This window comes from Sinocyclocheilus anshuiensis, unplaced genomic scaffold, assembly GCF_001515605.1.
Source record: "Sinocyclocheilus anshuiensis isolate Anshui unplaced genomic scaffold, SAMN03320099.WGS_v1.1 scaffold278, whole genome shotgun sequence".
NCBI classification, from domain to species: Eukaryota; Metazoa; Chordata; class Actinopteri; order Cypriniformes; family Cyprinidae; genus Sinocyclocheilus; species Sinocyclocheilus anshuiensis.
The window spans coordinates 1,838,426-1,838,636 of NW_015546072.1; positions in this window are offsets into that span (position 1 = coordinate 1,838,426).

The window sequence follows — 211 nt, forward strand, 5'->3', positions numbered from 1 at the left end:
GACATGTTGATGGTGTTTTTTGAATGTATGCTTCAGACACGGGTCACGACGAGGCGCTCCCCATAGCGACCCCTAGAGGACACAGTGTTCCCTGAGTTCCCTCCTTGAAGCTAAGAACATTGAAATAATGAAATGGTCGGCCCAGAGATCTAAACCCAACTGAAATTCTCTGGAAAATCCTTGGCAACAAAGTTATGGCTAAGAAAATCAC